This window comes from Aquarana catesbeiana, linkage group LG04, assembly GCF_042186555.1.
Source record: "Aquarana catesbeiana isolate 2022-GZ linkage group LG04, ASM4218655v1, whole genome shotgun sequence".
Classification (NCBI taxonomy): Eukaryota; Metazoa; Chordata; class Amphibia; order Anura; family Ranidae; genus Aquarana; species Aquarana catesbeiana.
The window spans coordinates 560,175,340-560,198,408 of record NC_133327.1 but is presented as its reverse complement, the minus strand read 5'-3'; positions in this window follow the sequence as shown (position 1 = coordinate 560,198,408).

The following is a 23,069-nucleotide window of genomic DNA, read 5'->3' as shown; positions in this document are numbered from 1 at the left end:
TCATGAAGAATCGTTCTTGCCAAACCAATCTATTAACCTTCTATGAGGAGGTGAGTTGCCATCTAGATAAAGGAAGGCCCGTAGACGTGGTGTATCTGGATTTTGCTAAAGCATTTGACACAGTTCCCCATAAACGTTTACTGTACAAAATAAGGTGCGTTGGCATGGACCATAGGGTGAGTACATGGATTGAAAACTGGCTACAAGGGCGTGTTCAGAGGGTGGTGATAAATGGGGAGTACTCAGAATGGTCAGGGGTGGGTAGTGGGGTTCCCCAGGGTTCTGTGCTGGGACCAATCCTATTTAATTTGTTCATAAACGACCTGGAGGATGGGATAAACAGTTCAATCTCTGTATTTGCAGACGATACTAAGCTAAGCAGGGCAATAACTTCTCCGCAGGATGTGGAAATCTTGCAAAAAGACCTGAACAAATTAATGGGGTGGGCGACTACATGGCAAATGAGGTTCAATGTAGAAAAATGTAAAATAATGCATTTGGGTGGCAAAAATATGAATGCAATCTATACACTGGGGGGAGAACCTCTGGGGGAATCTAGGATGGAAAAGGACCTGGGGGTCCTAGTGGATGATAGGCTCAGCAATGGCATGCAATGCCAAGCTGCTGCTAATAAAGCAAACAGAATATTGGCATGCATTAAAAGGGGGATCAACTGCAGAGATAAAACGATAATTCTCCCGCTCTACAAGACTCTGGTCCGCCCGCACCTGGAGTATGCTGTCCAGTTCTGGGCACCAGTCCTCAGGAGGGACGTACTGGAAATGGAGCGAGTACAAAGAAGGGCAACAAAGCTAATAAAGGGTCTGGAGGATCTTAGTTATGAGGAAAGGTTGCGAGCACTGAACTTATTCTCTCTGGAGAAGAGACGCTTGAGAGGGGATATGATTTCAATTTACAAATACTGTACTGGTGACCCCACAATAGGGATAAAACTTTTTCGCAGAAGAGAGTTTAATAAGACTCGTGGCCACTCATTACAATTAGAAGAAAAGAGGTTTAACCTTAAACTACGTAGAGGGTTCTTTACTGTAAGAGCGGCAAGGATGTGGAATTCCCTTCCACAGGCGGTGGTCTCAGCGGGGAGCATTGATAGCTTCAAGAAACTATTAGATAATCACCTGAATGACCGCAATATACAGGGATATGTAATGTAATACTGACACATAATCACACACATAGGTTGGACTTGATGGACTTGTGTCTTTTTTCAACCTCACCTACTATGTAACTATGTCGATCACTTCCGGGTTTCTAGATCCGGACAGACCTCTCTATCTACTTGCACTGTAATCAGAAGACTATACGCGTGGCTGAAACAAGACCCAGTGGGTTGAGATTGGGGCTTGGGACAGCGCATGCGCAGTGGCTGCACCCAGACCGAGGCGTGATACACACGCCGTGTGCCATCTTGTGAGGCACTTCCATGATAGAGAGCGCAACTGATTTTGTGGAAACAGGTGGTTAATAGCTTTTGATTACTTCCTATACACATACGCGGGAAAAGATGGGGCGTTCATACCCCAGATTATGTCTTTTCAGATGAAACATGTCGGGTTTGACGCGTATTACTTTCATGATGATCGATTGACCTACTGAGAGTGAAAGAAGTTTACCTTGTTTTGATGTGGAATCGGATTGGGGACCTGTCATACAACGTTATGTCTGGGAGAGCTTATTTTCCTGATGGCTGTCTGACTCAGTGTTCATAGCACATGAGTCAATGTGATTTAATAAACACATTTACATCTCTTCACTGGTGATGGCTTACATGCTAGGGTGATTTCTGTGAATTGGTTTGGTTCCCTTCTATCAACATGGAAGTGAATATACCTAGAATTCTACCTCTTGAGATTTCTTTGCTGATGTCACATATGGACTATTTTGTTTTTGTTTTTATGTATATTCACCAACTAGTGGTGAATATATATAAATATATAAAATCACTTTTATATGACCATACAAATTTTTCACTTATCTTTATTTGTATAATTTTGATAATAGTCATCTTATATCACTTATATGTAGCGTGGCACTTTTCAACTTTATTTTGTGATTATACGTTTGCCATATTGTGGCGCTTGCAGCTGTTCAATTGAAGAGGTAATTAGAAATTTCTATAGAACCTTGACAATGGGGACTTTGTTTCTACCATACCATATCATTGGAAGGTGAAAACAATAGATGCCTGCCTATCAGGCACGGGAGGAGTGTTCAAATCTCTCACAGGTCAGGGAACATGAAGCAACATATAAAATGTCCAGCGCTCAGGCTATTGTTGGAAAACAAAATACAACAAGTATAAAAGTTTATGGTTTTTAATGAACCAATAATGAGCCAGTGGTTAGCAATAGTCCAAAGTAACAATATTTACTGCAAAAAAAACAGGTTCAGAGGCTCTGTTTAAAAACAAAAAAGCACACGATAAAAACTATTAAAAAATTACAGACTCTTGGTGATGTTGTAAGTGATCAAATAGACATCAAAAAGGTGACAGAGGCATCAAACAGCAGGAGGTTACCACCGGAGATCCATCTAATGAAAGTATACGGAGACTGCTGTGTAAAGTGTGAAAGCAAACATATGGGCTCAAAGCAGGTGAATGGAGGCAAGGTGGTGGAGATATGTCAAAGTACTCACAGGCAGGTAAGAGGGCTCAGAGCTGCCTCATATGGTGAAGACCTTGGCGCCATGAGGAATAACCGGGCTGAAGTAGAAGTGAAGTGGCTGCCGTGTGGAGATGTGTAGCTCCGCCGTGCGGAGAACAGCCTGGCCGGAGCTGTGTGTCGATGGAGGATGACGTCAGCACAGGGGAGCCGCTGTAGCGTCTGAGAAGTAAAACGGAATCGCTGCTAGGCTGGGACGTGTCTCCACAGAGGTGAAGTCTCATCAGTGAGACCTGGTGATACTGCGCTGAGGTCGGAACTGACACTGAGAGGCCCTCTGACGGGGGAATTGGTGGCGGCAGGCTGATGGAGCTCACATCAGCCTGACCTGCCTGGGGAGATGGCCAACAGTCATATGAAAAAATGGATATTGCAATGGGTAAAAAAATATAATAAAAATAAAATAATTGAATCAATGGATGTAAAAGCGAAGCTGCCCCACCCAGATGGGGTAGTGAAGATGGTGAATTTGCAGGAAATGCTTGCTGGTGGAAAAAAGCGGCTTCACAAAAAAAAAAAAAAAGGGGGGGGAGAGAGGTTGCCTTGACGACGCGTTTCGCGCATGAGCGCTTTGTAAATCGCAGTGAAGAACTCAAGCTGGGGCCTCTGCCATGTAGGGGGGGAGAGAGGTTGCCTTGACGACGCGTTTCGCACATGAGCGCTTTGTCATAGTCCCTAGACTATGACAAAGCGCTCATGCGTGAAACGCGTCGTCAAGGCAACCTCTCTCCCCCCCTACATGGCAGAGGCCCCAGCTTGAGTTCTTCACTGCGATTTACAAAGCGCTCATGCGCGAAACGCGTCGTCAAGGCAACCTCTCTCCCCCCCCTACATGGCAGAGGCCCCAGCTTGAGTTCTTCACTGCGATTTTTCATCCATTCACTTTTCTTTTTTTTTTTTTTTTTTTTTTGTGAAGCCGCTTTTTTCCACCAGCAAGCATTTCCTGCAAATTCACCATCTTCACTACCCCATCTGGGTGGGGCAGCTTCGCTTTTACATCCATTGATTCAATTATTTTATTTTATTTTATCAGCCTGCCGCCACCAATTCCCCCGTCAGAGGGCCTCTCAGTGTCAGTTCCGACCTCAGCGCAGTATCACCAGGTCTCACTGATGAGACTTCACCTCTGTGGAGACACGTCCCAGCCTAGCAGCGGTTCCGTTTTACTTCTCAGACGCTACAGCGGCTCCCCTGTGCTGACGTCATCCTCCATCGACACACAGCTCCGGCCAGGCTGTTCTCCGCACGGGGGAGATACAGATCTCCACACGGCAGCCACTTCACTTCTACTTCAGCCCGGTTATTCCTCATGGCGCCAAGGTCTTCACCATATGAGGCAGCTCTGAGCCCTCTTACCTGCCTGTGAGTACTTTGACATATCTCCACCACCTTGCCTCCATTCACCTGCTTTGAGCCCATATGTTTGCTTTCACACTTTACACAGCAGTCTCCGTATACTTTCATTAGATGGATCTCCGGTGGTAACCTCCTGCTGTTTGATGCCTCTGTCACCTTTTTGATGTCTATTTGATCACTTACAACATCACCAAGAGTCTGTAATTTTTTAATAGTTTTTATCGTGTGCTTTTTTGTTTTTAAACAGAGCCTCTGAACCTGTTTTTTTTGCAGTAAATATTGTTACTTTGGACTATTGCTAACCACTGGCTCATTATTGGTTCATTAAAAACCATAAACTTTTATACTTGTATTTTGTTTTCCAACAATAGCCTGAGCGCTGGACATTTTATATGTTGCTTCCTGGTATGATCTGTTTTCACCAATTACAGTTTGTCTAGCAGCACGGGATATTACTATTATGTTTATTGTAGTTTCTAGTTTCCTGTTTCATCCCTGTATATGCATTAATAATTTTTGAATGGATGGTACAGGCTATACATCTATTTTATATGTTTGTTACATTCTCTGGGTGACCTACCACTGGCGCTAGGTTACTCTTCTCTGTGTTTTTCCCAGGTCAGGGAACATGGTCACCCAAGTTCTTGGAGCTTAGAGCAATAAAAATGGCTCTTCACCACTGGACCACCGTTCTTCAGGATCAACTGATCAGGGTTCAATCTGACAACTCCACAGCTGCGGCCTTGTTACCAGGGGTCATGCAGCCTTGAAAGAAGCTAGCCTGATCATCTCATGGACAGAGAAACACTGTCCAGTGATCCCTGCTGTTCACATCATAGGAGAGGACAATTGGAAGGCAGAATCACCCCCCACATTTTCAACCTTTGTCAGGAATGGTGGACTCCAAACGTGGATATCCTGGCCTCCAGGTTCTAAAACAAGTTACCTTTGTGTCAGCCAGGACTAAAGATCCTCTAGCACTGGCATTGAATGCTCTGATAATTCCTTGGACTCAGGCTAATTTTATGGCTTTACACTAGTGCAAATTCTGCCTCAACTACCCCACGCAATGAAGAAAGAGCATAAACAAGAGATTCACATTACACCAAACGGGCCAGGAAGAACCTGGTACACAGACACACGCAGTCTTCTAGAAGATGACCCCTGGCCTTTTCCAAACAGACCAGACCCGCTGTCTCAGGGTCCCCTGTTCCATCCTCCTTCTCAGTCACTGGCTTTAACAACATGGCTGTTGAAGCCCGGGTCTTTGAAGGACAGATGGATTTCAGATTCTGTTATTCCCACCTTGCTAAAAGCAAGGAAAGGCACTTCCAGAAAGACCTACTATAGTACCCGGTTATCCTTGCCTGGTACAGTATGACCACAGGCATGTTAACCCCAGAGATTACTCTATGCCTCACATTCTGGTCTTCCTACAACTTGGACTTGACCAGAACTTGGTCTTAATTTGGTTCTCCCTGCCCTCCAGAATCCATCAGGAAACTCCCCCTAGATGATCCTGCAAGGTGGACTTGGTGGCTAACACGTCCGTCAGACTTGTCTGTAGGTTAACGGCTTTCTCTTGCAAGGAGCCATTGCTAAATCTTCACAAAGATAAAGTAGTCATACCCAAGGCCCTCCTTTCTTCCTAAGATGGTGTCAGCCTTCCACCTCAACAAAGACATAATCCTAAAAGCTATAGCTTCTATCAGGAAGCTGGGCTCCCTGTTTGACCTAACCACAGGACCTCACAAGGGAAACCATTGCTAGGTGGATAAGACAACTAGGTTTAAAAGCTGACACCCTAAAGGACTAATACATGATTCACCAGGATGGTACAAGTTTCCTGGGCATTCTGACATAAGGCCTTGGTTGCACACCTTTGTAAGGCCTCCACCTGGTCTCATGTTCATACTTTTTCAAAGTTCTAACAGGTGGATGTCTAATCCTCTGCCGATGCAGCTTTCGGCTGCAAGGTTCTTGTAGCAGCACCTTGAGTTGGGTCCATTGAGCATTGTGTTTGTTGGGCCTGTTGGCACAGTTCTGTTTGCCTTGTTGTTGCACACCCTTCTCATTCATTGCTTGGGGACTGTCACATACCTTGTGGTAGAGCAGTGGGGTTGCTACCGGGGGGCAATTACCTCCCTAAGTTTTTTCTTTGTGCCCCCTCACCAGGACCGCCGAAAGGGGGGTAGCACAGGTTCTCCTGTGGGGGGCCCGAACAGCAGGGAAAACAATTTAGCAAGACAGGAAAGGATCGGTGCGGGGGAGCAATCACAGTAACCATGCACTGTGTTTGTCTCTCCATCCAGCAGCTGAAAGCCATTTTCTCCCTCTCTCACTCCCGCTGGCTTTCAGCTGCTGGAGGGAGAGACAGACACAGTGCATTGTTACTGTGATTGCTAGCCATGCCACACCTAGAGTTGCCACATTCAGACTGGACTGAGGATTGAGGGTCTCTGTAATGCAGGTTCCCCAGGTGTCCCATTACCCTGCACTGTCTGGTGCTCTTCCCGGTTATCTGCACTCCCTCTCTTCCCAGGAAGCAGCTGGCTAGGAACTCTGATGCCCATGCTGTGTTCCGGGGTCATGTTTCTCCTCTGCACTCTGCTGTTCAGGGCCAGTGTGAAGGTGTCCCTGCCAGAGACAGACATGCTGAGGAAAACCTGTACTTGGGGAACTTCAGTGCCAGAACCCAGGATGTGGTGAGTGAAAGTTGGGGGCCGGCTATGAGCTTTACACTGGACCTGTCACCCATCAGCTGTTGTGGAACCAAACCTCCCAGTGTGCCCTGACAGCTTCTGTTGGACTTCAGAAACTGCAGACATGGGACTGCATGTCCACAGACTCTGATCATCCCTTGTGCCATGTCTGCAGTCTCTGACCATCCCTTGTGCTATGTCTACAGACTCTGGCCATCCCTTGTGCCATGTCCACAGACTCTGACTATCTCTTGTGCCATGCCTGCAGTCTCTGACCATCCCTTGTGCCATGTCCGTCAGCCTCTGACCCTCCCTTGTGCCATGTCCACAGTCTCTGACCATCCCTTGTGCCATGTCTGCAGATTCTGACCATTCCTTGTGCCATGTCTGCAGTCTCTGACCATCCCGTGTGCCATGTCCACAGACTCTGACCATCCCTTGTGCCATGTCCACAGACTCTGACAATCCCTTGTGCCAAGTCCACAGACTCTGACCATCCCTTGTGCCATGCTAGCAGCCTCTGACCATCTCTTGTGTCATGTCCGCAGTCTCTGACCATCCCTTGTGCCATGTTCACAGTCTCTGACCATCCCTTCTGCCACGTCCGCAGCCACTGACCATCCCTTGTGCCATGTCTGCAGTCTCTGACCATGCCTTGTGCCATGTACACAGACTCTGACCATCCTTTGTGCCATGAATGCAGCCTCTGACCATCTCTTGTGCCATGTCAGCAGTCTCTGACCATCCCTTGTGCCATGCCCGCAGCCTCTGACCAAATCTTGTGCCATGTCCACAGTCTCTGAACATCCCTTGTGCCATGTCTGCAGTCTCTGACCATCCCTTGTGCCATGTCTGCATTCTCTGACCATCCCTTTTGCCATGTCCGCTGTCCCTGACCCTCCCTTGTGCCGTGCCCTCAGACTCTTACCATCCCTTGTGCCATGTCCGCACTCTCTGGCCATCCCTTGTGCCATGTCCGCACTCTCTGACCATCCCTTGTGCCATGTCCGCAGTCCATGGCCATCCCTTGTGCCATGTCCGCTGTCTCTGACCATCCCCTATGCCATGCCCACACACTCTAACTATCCCTTGTGTCATGTCTGCAGTTTCTGACCATCCCTTGTGCCATGTCTGCAGACTCTGACCATCCCTTGTGCCATGTCTGCAGACTTTGACCATCCCTTGTGCCATGTCCGTAGGCTTGACCATCCCTTGTGCCATGTCCGCAGCCTCTGACCATCCCTTGTGCCATGTCTGCATATTCTGACCATTCCTTGTGCCATGTCTGCAGTCTCTGACCATGCCTTGTGCCATGTCCACAGTATCTGACCATCCCTTGTGTCATGTCCGCAGCCTCTGACCATCTCTTGTGCCATGTCCACAGACTCTGACCATCCCTTGTGCCATGTCCACAGACTCTGACCATCCCTTGTGCCATGTCCGCAGCCTCTGACCATCTCTTGTGTCATGTCTGCAGTCTCTGACCATCCCTTGTGCCATGTCCCCAGCTTCTGACCATCTCTTGTGCCATGTCTGCAGCCTCTGACCATCCCTTGTGCCATGTCTACAGTCTCTGGCCATCCCTTCTGCCATGTCTGCAGTCTCTGATCATCCCTTGTGTCATTTCCGCAGCCACTGACCATCCCTTGTGCCATGTCTGCAGTCTCTGACCATGCCTTGTGCCATGTACACAGACTCTGACCATCCTTTGTGCCATGAACGCAGCCTCTGATCATATCTTGCGCCATGTCAGCAGTCTCTGACCATCCCTTGTGCCATGCCCGCAGCCTCTGACCAAATCTTGTGCCATGTCCACAGTCTCTGAACATCCCTTGTGCCATGTCTGCAGTCTCTGACCATCCGTTGTACCATGTCTGCATTCTCTGACCATCCCTTGTGCCATGTCCGCTGTCCCTGACCATCCCTTGTGCCATGTCCGCTGTCCCTGACCCTCCCTTGTGCGGTGCCCTCAGACTCTGACCATCCCTTGTGCCATGTCCGCACTCTCTGACCATCCCTTGTGCCATGTCCGCAGTCTATGGCCATCCCTTGTGCCATGTCCGCTGTCTCTGACCATCCCTTATGCCATGCCCACACACTCTAACCATCCCTTGTGCCATGTCTGCAGTTTCTGACCATCCCTTGTGCTATGTCCACAGACTCTGGCCATCCCTTGTGCCATGTCCACAGACTCTGACCATCTCTTGTGCCATGCCTGCAGTCTCTGACCATCCCTTGTGCCATGTCCGTCAGCCTCTGACCCTCCCTTGTGCCATGTCCACAGTCTCTGACCATCCCTTGTGCCATGTCTGCAGATTCTGACCATTCCTTGTGCCATGTCTGCAGTCTCTGACCATCCCTTGTGCCATGTCCACAGACTCTGACCATCCCTTGTGCCATGTCCACAGACTCTGACAATCCCTTGTGCCAGGTCCACAGACTCTGACCATCCCTTGTGCCATGCTATCAGCCTCTGACCATCTCTTGTGTCATGTCCGCAGTCTCTGACCATCCCTTGTGCCATGTCCACAGCCTCTGACCATCTCTTGTGCCATGTCTGCAGCCTCTGACCATCCCTTGTGCCATGTCCGTCAGCCTCTGACCCTCCCTTGTGCCATGTCCACAGTCTCTGACCATCCCTTGTGCCATGTCTGCAGATTCTGACCATTTCTTGTGCCATGTCTGCAGTCTCTGACCATCCCTTGTGCCATGTCCACAGACTCTGACCATCCCTTGTGCCATGTCCACAGACTCTGGCAATCCCTTGTGCCAGGTCCACAGACTCTGACCATCCCTTGTGCCATGCTAGCAGCCTCTGACCATCTCTTGTGTCATGTCCGCAGTCTCTGACGATCCCTTGTGCCATGTCCACAGCCTCTGACCATCTCTTGTGCCATGTCTGCTGCCTCTGACCATCCCTTATGCCACGTCCGCAGCCACTGACCATCCCTTGTGCCATGTCTGCAGTCTCTGACCATGCCTTGTGCCATGTACACAGACTCTGACCATCCTTTGTGCCATGAATGCAGCCTCTGACCATCTCTTGCGCCATGTCAGCAGTCTCTGACCATCCCTTGTGCCATGCCCGCAGCCTCTGACCAAATCTTGTGCCATGTCCACAGTCTCTGAACATCCCTTGTGCCATGTCTGCAGTCTCTGACCATCCCTTGTGCCATGTCTGCATTCTCTGACCATCCCTTTTGCCATGTCCGCTGTCCCTGACCCTCCCTTGTGCCGTGCCCTCAGACTCTTACCATCCCTTGTGCCATGTCCGCACTCTCTGACCATCCCTTGTGCCATGTCCGCACTCTCTGACCATCCCTTGTGCCATGTCCGCAGTCTATGGCCATCCCTTGTGCCATGTCCGATGTCTCTGACCATCCCCTATGCCATGCCCACACACTCTAACTATCCCTTGTGCCATGTCTGCAGTTTCTGACCATCCCTTGTGCCATGTCTGCAGACTCTGACCATCCCTTGTGCCATGTCCGTAGGCTTGACCATCCCTCGTGCCATGTCCGCAGCCTCTGACCATCCCTTGTGCCATGTCTGCATATTCTGACCATTCCTTGTGCCATGTCTGCAGTCTCTGACCATGCCTTGTGCCATGTCCACAGTATCTGACCATCCCTTGTGTCATGTCCGCAGCCTCTGACCATCTCTTGTGCCATGTGAACAGGCTCTGACCATCACTTGTGCCATGTCCACAGACTCTGACCATCCCTTGTGCCATGTCCGCAGCCTCTGACCATCTCTTGTGTCATGTCTGCAGTCTCTGACCATCCCTTGTGCCATGTCCACAGCCTCTGACCATCTCTTGTGCCATGTCTGCAGACTCTGACCATCCCTTGTGCCATGTCTGCAGACTCTGACCATCCCTTGTGCCATGTCCACAGTCTCTGACCATCCCTTGTGCCATGTCTGCATATTCTGACCATTCCTTGTGCCATGTCTGCAGTCTCTGACCATGCCTTGTGCCATGTCCACAATATCTGACCATCCCTTGTGCCATGTCTGCAGTCTCTGACCATCCCTTGTGTCATTTCCGCAGCCACTGACCATCCCTTGTGCCATGTCTGCAGTCTCTGACCATGCCTTGTGCCATGTACACAGACTCTGACCATCCTTTGTGCCATGAACGCAGCCTCTGATCATATCTTGCGCCATGTCAGCAGTCTCTGACCATCCCTTGTGCCATGCCCGCAGCCTCTGACCAAATCTTGTGCCATGTCCACAGTCTCTGAACATCCCTTGTGCCATGTCTGCAGTCTCTGACCATCCGTTGTACCATGTCTGCATTCTCTGACCATCCCTTGTGCCATGTCCGCTGTCCCTGACCATCCCTTGTGCCATGTCCGCTGTCCCTGACCCTCCCTTGTGCGGTGCCCTCAGACTCTGACCATCCCTTGTGCCATGTCCGCACTCTCTGACCATCCCTTGTGCCATGTCCGCAGTCTATGGCCATCCCTTGTGCCATGTCCGCTGTCTCTGACCATCCCTTATGCCATGCCCACACACTCTAACCATCCCTTGTGCCATGTCTGCAGTTTCTGACCATCCCTTGTGCTATGTCCACAGACTCTGGCCATCCCTTGTGCCATGTCCACAGACTCTGACCATCTCTTGTGCCATGCCTGCAGTCTCTGACCATCCCTTGTGCCATGTCCGTCAGCCTCTGACCCTCCCTTGTGCCATGTCCACAGTCTCTGACCATCCCTTGTGCCATGTCTGCAGATTCTGACCATTCCTTGTGCCATGTCTGCAGTCTCTGACCATCCCTTGTGCCATGTCCACAGACTCTGACCATCCCTTGTGCCATGTCCACAGACTCTGACAATCCCTTGTGCCAGGTCCACAGACTCTGACCATCCCTTGTGCCATGCTATCAGCCTCTGACCATCTCTTGTGTCATGTCCGCAGTCTCTGACCATCCCTTGTGCCATGTCCACAGCCTCTGACCATCTCTTGTGCCATGTCTGCAGCCTCTGACCATCCCTTGTGCCATGTCCGTCAGCCTCTGACCCTCCCTTGTGCCATGTCCACAGTCTCTGACCATCCCTTGTGCCATGTCTGCAGATTCTGACCATTTCTTGTGCCATGTCTGCAGTCTCTGACCATCCCTTGTGCCATGTCCACAGACTCTGACCATCCCTTGTGCCATGTCCACAGACTCTGGCAATCCCTTGTGCCAGGTCCACAGACTCTGACCATCCCTTGTGCCATGCTAGCAGCCTCTGACCATCTCTTGTGTCATGTCCGCAGTCTCTGACGATCCCTTGTGCCATGTCCACAGCCTCTGACCATCTCTTGTGCCATGTCTGCTGCCTCTGACCATCCCTTATGCCACGTCCGCAGCCACTGACCATCCCTTGTGCCATGTCTGCAGTCTCTGACCATGCCTTGTGCCATGTACACAGACTCTGACCATCCTTTGTGCCATGAATGCAGCCTCTGACCATCTCTTGCGCCATGTCAGCAGTCTCTGACCATCCCTTGTGCCATGCCCGCAGCCTCTGACCAAATCTTGTGCCATGTCCACAGTCTCTGAACATCCCTTGTGCCATGTCTGCAGTCTCTGACCATCCCTTGTGCCATGTCTGCATTCTCTGACCATCCCTTTTGCCATGTCCGCTGTCCCTGACCCTCCCTTGTGCCGTGCCCTCAGACTCTTACCATCCCTTGTGCCATGTCCGCACTCTCTGACCATCCCTTGTGCCATGTCCGCACTCTCTGACCATCCCTTGTGCCATGTCCGCAGTCTATGGCCATCCCTTGTGCCATGTCCGATGTCTCTGACCATCCCCTATGCCATGCCCACACACTCTAACTATCCCTTGTGCCATGTCTGCAGTTTCTGACCATCCCTTGTGCCATGTCTGCAGACTCTGACCATCCCTTGTGCCATGTCCGTAGGCTTGACCATCCCTCGTGCCATGTCCGCAGCCTCTGACCATCCCTTGTGCCATGTCTGCATATTCTGACCATTCCTTGTGCCATGTCTGCAGTCTCTGACCATGCCTTGTGCCATGTCCACAGTATCTGACCATCCCTTGTGTCATGTCCGCAGCCTCTGACCATCTCTTGTGCCATGTGAACAGGCTCTGACCATCACTTGTGCCATGTCCACAGACTCTGACCATCCCTTGTGCCATGTCCGCAGCCTCTGACCATCTCTTGTGTCATGTCTGCAGTCTCTGACCATCCCTTGTGCCATGTCCACAGCCTCTGACCATCTCTTGTGCCATGTCTGCAGACTCTGACCATCCCTTGTGCCATGTCTGCAGACTCTGACCATCCCTTGTGCCATGTCCACAGTCTCTGACCATCCCTTGTGCCATGTCTGCATATTCTGACCATTCCTTGTGCCATGTCTGCAGTCTCTGACCATGCCTTGTGCCATGTCCACAATATCTGACCATCCCTTGTGTCATGTCCGCAGCCTCTGACCATCTCTTGTGCCATGTCCACAGACTCTGACCATCCCTTGTGCCATGTCTGCAGTCTCTGACCATGCCTTGTGCCATGTACACAGACTCTGACCATCCTTTGTGCCATGAACGCAGCCTCTGATCATATCTTGCGCCATGTCAGCAGTCTCTGACCATCCCTTGTGCCATGCCCGCAGCCTCTGACCAAATCTTGTGCCATGTCCATAGTCTCTGAACATCCCTTGTGCCATGTCTGCAGTCTCTGACCATCCGTTGTACCATGTCTGCATTCTCTGACCATCCCTTGTGCCATGTCCGCTGTCCCTGACCCTCCCTTGTGCGGTGCCCTCAGACTCTGACCATCCCTTGTGCCATGTCCGCACTCTCTGACCATCGCTTGTGCCATGTCCGCACTCTCTGACCATCCCTTGTGCCATGTCCGCAGTCTATGGCCATCCCTTGTGCCATGTCCGCTGTCTCTGACCATCCCTTATGCCATGCCCACACACTCTAACCATCCCTTGTGCCATGTCTGCAGTTTCTGACCATCCCTTGTGCCATGTCTGCAGACTCTGACCATCCCTTGTGCCATGTCTGCAGTCTCTGACCATGCCTTGTGCCATGTCCACAGACTCTGACCATCCCTTGTGCCATGTCCACAGTCTCTGACCGTCTCTTGTGCCGTGTCTGCAGTCTCTGACCATCTCTTGTGTGGAAGGCTCTTGAAAACTTGTCTTTTGAGTGTTAGATTAGTACAATAAAAAGGTATCATTGCATACCGCATTACTCTCATATTTTGTAATCTTATTTATATATACTTATTTTGGTTTTTTTCAGTGGTGAAAATTATTAGTGCCCCCCCACCCCCATTTTGACTGTGGTATCTTATGTGCCCCCCCCCCCCCCCCACACACATATATTATTCCTAGAGTCACCACTGGCTACAGGTGTAGCTACTGGGCTCTTTCTATGGTAGTTCCCATTTTTTTGTTGCTCCTACAAAAAGGAATGGCGGGCGAACATGGTGGAGCCAGAAGTACGCCATGGGGCAGAGCTGGTGGCCTTCCTTGTAAATAAAAGGAGCTGGCATTTTTCCTGAGACTTCTGGCGGTGGTGACAGCTGAGACCATTTACACTCTGGTGCAACAAGGGGACAGAGGGCAGGCTCTTCCTCCCTGACTAAGGGCACGTGAGTACACCAATGTGGGCGGATGTTGGCAGTCCCTCAAGGGCTCTGTATACTGCTATTCTCTAGCAGATTCTCTTAAAGCAGTTGTAGACCGCTGGACATTTTTTTTTTGCACCTGCAAGGTAATGTCATAATGGAAAAGGTAATTTTACTGCGCTATCCTAATAGATCATTTGAAAAAGCCGCAACTATAATGTGAGACACACGCACTAAATATAACATAAAAAAGAAAGCTGCGCTGTATAATTATAGTGATCAAAGAATAAAGTGCCTTAAACGTGATTCATCTGGATAAATGGAGATATGAAAGCTCCATATAGCCCACTATTACATAAATATTACATAAATAATTATGCGTAATCACAAGTGAAATGTGCAAAAAATGATTAAATAAAAAACAAACAAAATAAATTTCAAAAGTTCTCCAACAAGGTCCAGTTCACTCCGATGGGCTGTTATAAAGAGGCTCCACTGAATGTACAGTTCATAATGATATTCCAAGTGGTGATTTCTCAACTCTCTATTCAGTAGTGACATGCGACCACAACACCAAAGAAGATGGTTCTCCACCTGTAATAATACTGCCGCTTACCAGCTTGTTAGATCTCTTGTTTAAGGAGATCGCAAGTGCCTGTGGCTTTTATCCCCAGCCCTGGGTCTTTGTGCTTGGATGGCTAAATGTTCCCAGACTCTGCTCAGGGTATCCTCTGTACAACAAATGTGCGTTCCATTGTGTAAATCACAGTTTTCAGTTCTTTGTATGCACACCTTGGAGTAATTTTGTTCAGTCGGTACTTCAAGTTCTGCAACAGCACTTAGTAACTCAGAATCTACATTTTATTGTGTGTTTCATTATTTTTCTACTACGTCACTTCAATGCTTTAACTTGTTTGTGTCATATACTCCATGACTGAATACAAAGATTAGACTGGTAAACATTGCCTCTCTGGGAGGAGTGTGACCTGGCCAGGGCTGACTTCTGTCACCTCAGACACGGCAGCGGCAATCCCTCCAATTTTCATATTATTACAGGTGGAGAAACTTTCCTGTCGCACGCTATCACATCTTTGGTGTTGTGGTCGCATGTCACTACTGAATAGAGGGTTGAGAAATCATCACTTGGAATATTATTATGAACTCTACGTTCAGTGGAGCTTCTTTATAACAGCCCATTGGAGTGGACTGGACCTTGTTGGAGAACTTTTGAAATTTATTTTGTTTTTTTTTATTACCATATATACTCGAGTATAAGTCGAATTTTTCAGCCCTTTTTTTGGGCTGAAAGTGCCCCCTCGACTTATACTCGATCAGCGTGTCATGCGGGCAGACGGTGGCCGGCGTGTGATAATACCGTTCGGAGGCTATTCCAGCTTTCAAAAGCCGAGCCTCCTGCTCGTCTGTGATAGGCTGAACACTCCATTTCCCAGCTGTCAGTGTACAGCCTATCACATACATTCTCTCATCCTTGTCCGTGGTATGAGAATGAGAGAATGTCCGTGATAGGCTGACCGCTGAGTGTTCTGATTATCACAGAGGAGGAAGAGGCGCGGCTTTTGAACAGTGGAATGGCCGCCGAAGTGTATTATCACACTCTGATCGGAGGATGGAGATCGCCACAGGGAGGATGGAAATCGCCACAGGGAGGTTGCACAGGACACAGGTAGGCTGCCCAGGGACACATACACATGTACAGGACACATACACATGTACAGGACACATGTACAGGACACAGGGACACATACACATGTACAGGACACATGCACAGGACACATACACATGTACAGGACACGGGACACATGCACATGTACAGGACACAGGACACATGCACATGTACAGGACACAGGACACATGCACAGGATACAGGTAGGCTGCACAGGACACAAGGAGGCATGCAGCTGCAGATGGGCATTGTTGACCCTCTTTTTCCACTTACAGTAGCTGCTGCATTTCTCACCTTCGTCTTATACTCGGGTCAATATGTTTTTCCCAGTTTTTTGTGGTAAATTAGGGGCCTCGACTTATACTCGGATCGACTTATACTCGAGTATATACAGTAAATCATTTTTGCACATTTCACTTGTGATTACGCATAATTATTTATATAATATTTATGTAATAGTGGGCTATATGGAGCTTTCATATCTCCATTTATCCAGATGAATCACTTTTAAGTCACTTTATCCTTTGATCACTTTATAAGCTTTATCCAGTGGAGGAAAAATGTTTGAAAAAGTGGAGCATGCCGTAGTGGATGCAGCAATGTCCTGTCTCAACAGGAATCTGACCTGCTCAGCTGATAATGTCCAAGTCTTCAAAGGCCCGGCGACAAGAGACTAGAAATGTTGAAAGCTTCCATTGCCTTGACAGGCTCTGCTATGCAACCTGCGGTGGCAGCCATTGGTGTTTGCCAAAGCCTTAAGGACCGCGTTAAGCTGTTGGTAAAAAGAAACCCATCTCATGCTGAGGCATACACTAGTGAAGGCGTAATAGAGTTGCCCTGGGCCTTGTGTTTTGTGGTAGACATTCTAAAGGACTCTATCCAACAGATTTCTTGTTTTTCACTGGTGTCGGCTCTCATGCATAGGGTTCTGTGGTTAAAAAGCTGGTCTGCTGAGCTGCCCAGTAAGAAATTACTGGCAGGGTTTGCTTTTCATGGGGAATGCCTATTTGGGGATGACTGGTACAAACACATCCACAAGATTTCTGGCAGTAAAAGCTCCCTCATGCCACTTAAGAAAAAGAGCAAGCGTCCACCTGATAGAGGTGCTGCTACTCCAGCTTCCAGCAACTCTTTTTCCAGGCTGGCCTTTTGGCGCTCTCAGACAGCTGGGTCCAGAGGTAGAGCTCAGGGCCAAGGGCAAAAGAAGTCCTGGCCAGCCAAATCAGATTCCAATGCCTCTTCACTGTGAAGGAGCACCTCCACTCGTACGGGTGGGGGGAAAGCTGCAGGCTTTTTCAGGAACCTGGCAGGAAGTGATTAGAGACAATTGGGTACTTTCCACAATCTCTAAGGTTGAAATTTCAGACATTTCCTCCTCCATGATTTATGAAATAAAATGTACCTATAGATCAGCAGAAGAGAGCACGATTGTTGAAGACACGATCGTCTACTGGAATGGGGTAATCAGGTTGGTTCCAGTGACCCGAAAGGTTCCTCGGCTTTTACTCCAGTCCTTTCAAGATCTCACAGCCAAACGTCTAATTTTGGACCTCAAAGGTTTAAACAAGTCGGTTCATGCAAGTGGTGGCCTTGCTCCAGCAGGAAGACTTGCTTGCTTAAGTCGACATAAGGGATACATCCATGTTCCAATTTTTTCCTACACATCAAACATTTTTGCCGTTTGCAGTGGAGGACCTGATCTTTTAGTTTGTCGCTTTATCTTTTGGGCTGGCCACAGCTCTTTGGGTATTCACGAGTGTTAGCTGTGGTATACTAGGTTTGTTAAGGGTTCAAGAAGTGTGCATCCTGAGGTATCTAGACAACCTGCTACTCAGAGAACAGTCGGTGCATTGGTTGAGGCAAAATTTGTCCCTCACGATTCGTACCCTGGAAGGTCCAGGTTGGGCTCTCAATGTGGAAAAGCCAGCATTGGAGCCAGCGCAGAGCCTGAAGTATCTGGATCAAATTCTGTACACTGTCCAAGCGAAGGAGTTGCATTTCTCTGAGAAATTAGGGGTCAGTGCTGAGAAGTCACAGGTCTTCTTCAATTCATCTTTCCATGAAGCTACTGGGAAAATGGTTGCCACGTTTTAGAGCATTTTATATACACCCTTTCATTCCAGGCTGTTGCAGAGAAATATGCTGATGGAGTGAAACAGGAGAGACTGCCAAATGTCCCTAGGCCCCAGTACGCTTTGATGGTTAAACTGGTGGATGGATCCTCAGAAGTTGGAAGCAGGGAAGTCATTTCTTACTGTTGCATGGAAGGTGGTAACTACCGATTCCAGTATGATAAGATAGGGAGCTGTTCTGGGGTTTCTTTCAGTGCAGGGAATGTGGTGTCCTCAGAAAAGGGATTTACCCATCAATATTCTGGTGATCAGGCAGTTCGTCTTGCACTGGTTTACTGGTCGAGTAAGCTGCAGGGGCTTCCAGTCAGAGTCCAATCGGATGATGCCATGGTGGTGGCATATATCAACCATGAGGGTGGCACCAGGAGTCCGGCTGCCCAAATGGAAAGAGGATTGTATTTTGGCTTGGGCAATGTCATGTACCGGCTCTGTCAGCAGTACATATCCCAGGTGTGGAGAACTGGGAGGTAGACTTCCTCAGACGCCAGCAGCTGATTCTGGGGGTGGTCTCCTCATTCCGAAGATGTGGATCTTCTGGTGTTCAGGTTTAATATGAATCTGGATAGGTTTATTTCCAGGATGAGGGATCCATAGGCAATTGGGGTAGATGCCTTTTATCACCGTGGGTCCATTTATCCCTAATTAATGCCTTCCCACCAGTTCAGCTTTATCTGCATCTGTTACTCAGGATCAGGGAGGAAAGAACGCCAATAATTTTAGTTGCACCAGGTTGGCCCAGGAGGGCATGGTACGCAGATATCATGAACTTGGTGGTGGACAGCCCTTGGACATTTCTGGCTCAGCCAGACCTCCTGTCTCAGGGTCCAATATTGCTGAAAAATTGAAGAGTCTATACTGGGTGAACATTACCAGTTACACTGAGCTGCTTTTATGTAAGTGTGCTTTATTTATGGAGTGAATAAATGCTATGTTTTTAATGGGACCTGTGCTCCTATTTTTTCATCTTCATGTCCAGCTTGGAGCTGCCTAGATCTAAAGGAAGCTGTAGGATACAAGGTCCTCTTCTCTGCCTGTTTGGGATACCTGTTTCTCCCATCCTACGTTGGGGACTGGAAGCTGAGGTTATCTGTGCGCTGTGGTGGTTTGTCTTTATGATAAGTACGTGACTGGTTGCATTTTGGCCTTCCTCCATTTAGGGTTGGAAATTAATTTGGCCTTAAGTACCAAAAAAAGGCCAGATATCGGCCCTGGTAGTTTATTTCCAGAGACCAATTGCTTCTCATTCATGGATATGCACGTTTGTTTAGGGGGTAATATGTATTGTTTCACCTGTTTAGTCTCCTGTGTCCATGGGACTTGAATTTGGTTTCGTCTGTTTTGCAAAAGCAACCATTAACCACTTGCCGACCAGCTGCTGTCATACTACAGCAGGTCAGCAAGTTCCCGCGAGCTGTCGTAGCTGTACGTCGACCCTTTAAGCAGATATAGCAGGCGCGCGCTGCACTGCCGGGGACTTGATGCGCGTGGCTGGTGGTCGCGATGACCGCTGGCCATGCGCGATCGCGGGCACGAGGGCTAGAACAGGGTTGTGTGTGTGTAAACACACAAATCCCTTTTCTGTGAGGAAAGGAAAGACAGATCATGTGTTCCTACTAGCTAGGAACAACTATCTGTCATCTACTCTAGTTACTCCCATCCCCCTACAGTTAGAACGCACACGAGGGAACACAGTTAACCCCTTGATCGCCCCCTTGTGTAAACCCCTTCCTGCCAGTGACATTTACACAGTAATCAGTGCATTTTTATAGCACTGATCGCTGTATAAATGTCAGTGATTTCAAAAACTGGGGATATTTATTATAGCAAAAAGTACAAAATATTGTTTTTTTTTCAAGATTGTCGCTCTTTTTTTTGTTTATACCGCAAACAATAAAAACCACAGAGGTGATCAAATACCACCATAAGAAAGCTCTATTTGTGGGAAAAAAGGACATAAATTTTGTTTGGGCACGACCGCGCAATTGTCAGTTAAAGCGATGCAGTGGCGTAACGCAAAAAATAGCCCGGTCATTAAGCAGCCAAATCTTCCGGGGCTGAAGTGGTTAAAGCCAAGTCATGAGATTCTGTTAGTCCTATTGACTCAGAAAGTGTTTTTTTTTGGTGGCAATCACTTCGGCAAGGAGAGTTTTGTGAATGGTGGCTTTTTCCTGTAGGGAGCAATTTTTAGTTCTCTACCACGATAAGGTTGTACTGCATCCTCATCCATCATGCCCGCCAAAGGTGGTTTTGAGTTTTCATTTGAAACAAGATATAGTCTTACCTTCATTTTTTCCCAGTTCTCAGCCAGGAGAGAAAGACCAGCACACATTAGATGTGGTTCGGGCTGTCAAGACATGTTTGTAAATGTCTGTGGCAATCAGATTTTTTTTTTTTATTGCAACCTGGTCTTCAATACACACCTTTACAATGTTTTACCAGGAGAATGTAAAGGCTGCAGAGGATGCTGCTTTTGGCTGCAAAGTAGTTTCCTTGGGCCTGATGGTGGTTACTGTCTCTCCCTCCTCTCATGTGCATTGCTTTGGGACATCCAAGGTAGTCATAAATTATAGCCCGCTCTGTGACGCACAATAGAGAAAATATGATTTTTGTACTTCTCTGTAAAATCTTTCTTGGAGTACATCACGGGACACAGAACTCCCCCCTCTATTTTCTGGAGGTTCATTGCTTACTGCAAAATTGAGAAACTTCCTGAAGGGGTTAAATAGGGGGACTCCAGTCTGTTCTTTCTGCCCGTGTCCATTCAGCTATAGGTGACGCATAACCCAGGTAGTCATCATAGCCTCCTCTGTGTCCTGTGATTTACTCCAAGAAAAAGATTTTACAGGTAAGTACAAAACTCCAATGGCCATCTAAATGAATGAACGCTAAACAAACGCACCTAACAGTTAGACACGTTTACAGGCATTTAGGTGCATCAATTATTTTTCTGCTTAAGCACTCCTATCCTGAACACGCAAGTGGTGGGGTTTTGTCAGCCTCTACTCTGTCCTTTTCCAACATAAACACCTAAGTGTGCATGACCACATATGCTAACATTTAAGGGCATTTAGAGGCTGGGGGAAAAAAAAAACCTCAAATGCCCTTAAAAGCTGCATTTTTTACACCCAGTGAGAATGATGCCTTTCTCTTGGAGGATCATTACAACGGATGCCATCCCAGCAGACTGCGGAAAAGTCCTAGACACCATGTCAGTGCAAGGGAGTTGGACGACAGTGGAATCCCAGCCAGCCTAAGTTTTCTTTCTCTCCCCAAATTCCTTACATTCCCACATTTTTGTGTTGGATCGGAATTTGATTCTCCCAGAACTTGTAGACATCACTCAAGGTGAGTGCTTTGTCTTATCAAGAGACAAGGTACGGTTAAGGCGTAGAACTTCTTTCCTTCCTAAGGTGGGTTCAGCTTTTCACCTCAACCTGGACACAGTTCTTCCGTCACTCTGCCCAGCTCTAGTACATCAGAAGACTTCCCTCCATTGTCTGGATGCAGTTCATACTATATGCAAGTCTACCTTGCAGCCACTGCTTCCATTAGGAAGACAGACTGTCATCCTAGCAAAAAGGAACCAGCTTTTCACTCCACCATTTCTCAGTGACTCAGGATATTGTTCAAGCCTATAGTCTTAAGGATTGGGCTCCATCCTTTCCTGTTAACGCACACTGTACTAGATAAGTGAATGCTTAAGCTTTTCAGCATCTAGCAACATTCCCATATTTGCAAGGCTGCCAGCCTAGTTTTCTGTTCGCATGTTCCCTAAAGGCTCGTACACACTATAAGAAAATCTGACGAACATTTTCGTCCAAAGAATTTTCATCCAATTTTTGTATAGTGTGCACACATCTTTCAAAAGCCAATTCTGAATTTTCATTCATCCCGATTTGCTGTGAAACTAGGAAAATCATATGATTGTTTGCCTGATATTCTTTGTGTACCCTACCTTATTTTACCAAATGATTGCTCAGGCCTCAACTTAGGGTAGGGTACATTCACAACAGCAATTTAGGCTGATGCAAACTGTAGCAGCAGGAATCTCCTGATTCTTGCTGCTGCTCTGAGCGGCTAGGTGCGGACGCCGTCTCCATTCACTATAAAGACAAGTCACCGGTAGCAGCAGGCATTTGCGGCTGTCTGCACAGCCAGTGATTACCTGCAGTAATCGTTGCTGGAGGCACACAAAGTGCCTCCAGCAGCAATCACTGCAGGTATTTGCTGGCTTTACAGGGAGCAGCAAAAAGCTGCAGCTGCTGGCAACCTGTCATTATACAGTCCCTGACAAAAGTCTTGTCGCTTGTGTATAAATTGACCTGAAGTGCCGCTAAAATATATTTCTAATCAAGATTTTGTTACAAGAAATGGGTCATTTTAATCCCAACAGCTTTTGTAAATGTTTCAGTGCAAAACGAAACTGACAAAAAGTATTCTAATATTCACAGCTTGGTAAAGCCCATTGAGTCAATTTTTGCCAAGACATAAGTGTTGTTGCCTTGTTATATGAGCTTCACCTGTGACTAATAATGGATCAATTAGGTCTCAGGTGTGTATAAAAAAGAACACCAGTACACTAGACCTTCTCAACTGCAACTAGACCTCTGCAAACATGCCTAAGATTTACCCGGAGACTAAAGTGTTGATTATCAAGAGGCTGAAGACCAGATCCACTGCTGATGTGGCAGACACCTTCAATGTGATTCAGCTTCAAGTGCAGAGGATAAGAAAAAGATTTGAAGAGACTGGAGACGTTTTGGACAAGGCCAGGTCAGGCCGACCCCGCAAGACAACTGCTCGAGAGGACCGTTTGTTAGCTTGAAAATCCAAGGCCAGCCCATTTTCCACTGCAGCAGAGCTCCACGAGACCTAGTCACCCGAAGTCCCTGTGTCAACCAGAACAGTTTGTCAGATT